This window comes from Panthera uncia, chromosome D1 (genome assembly GCF_023721935.1).
Source record: "Panthera uncia isolate 11264 chromosome D1, Puncia_PCG_1.0, whole genome shotgun sequence".
In the NCBI taxonomy this organism is placed as follows: domain Eukaryota; kingdom Metazoa; phylum Chordata; class Mammalia; order Carnivora; family Felidae; genus Panthera; species Panthera uncia.
Window position 1 is genome coordinate 51270475 of NC_064808.1, and position 1064 is coordinate 51271538.

A 1064-nucleotide genomic window follows, 5' to 3' on the forward strand; every position below is an offset into this window, starting at 1 on the left:
CCTCTGCTATCACTGGACACCAGTCCCCTGCTGGTGTAGGCTCAATGACCTCTTGCCTCTGCATGCCGTGGACTCAATGACCTCTCAATTCACCAATGCCCACACAAACAGCTTGTCCTTTTCCTGCTTCCTCCCTTCTTTCTCTTCTTCCCATTCATCCCTCTACTTACCTCAGTGACGGTAAGCCTCGAGAGGGGTTTTCTCTGCTTTTGTTCTTAACCACTAGTGAAAGATAAGGTTGGGTTTTTGTTTTTTTTAACTTAGAAAAATTTAGAGCTCCACCTTAATAGAATGCTGAGATACTCTGAAATTCTGTTACTCCTAAGTTGTCTTCTGTGTCTGACCTTACCCCTTTGAGATTTTCCTGTAGAAGAAATTATATCTAATTTTTCTAAGCAGATTGAGAATGCCTTAGAGAGTTTCCTCATCCAGTCTGCTCTCCACTTTATCTGCTTATTGCCATTATGAGATCCTCTGCACATATCCCTTTGATTGAGAGAAAAGTTATCCTGCTTCCCTCCACACCCAACCTCTCTCAAAGAACCAAGGACTAGCTCTCTAGTACCTTATGCTTCAAGCATCTAATGTCCCTGGGAAGTCATGCTCATTCATTCTATATAGTCTACCTCTTTAAAGCTGCTTCCTTTACTATAATTCCTGGAATTTCTTTATTTTCAAATCTAAAATCAGAGTCCACTGACATTCCTCTTCCTTCCTTCCTTCCTTGCTTCCTTCCTTGCTTCCTTCCTTCCTTCCTTCCTTCCTTCCTCCCTTCCTTTGTTTTAATGTTTATTTATTTTTGAGAGAGACAGTGTGCAGGTGTGTGTGAGTGGATGAGGGGTAGAGAGAGAGGGGGACAGAAGATTCAAAGCAGGCTCAACGCTGAGAGTAGAGAGACCGATGCAGGGCTTGATCCCACAAACCATTAGATCATGACCTCAGCTGAAGTCAGATGCTTAACCGACTGAGCCACCCAGGCACCCCTCTTTATTTCTTTCACCCTTTCTTTCTTTCACTCTTTCTTTCTTTCTTTCTTTCTTTCTTTCTTTCTTTCTTTCTTTCTT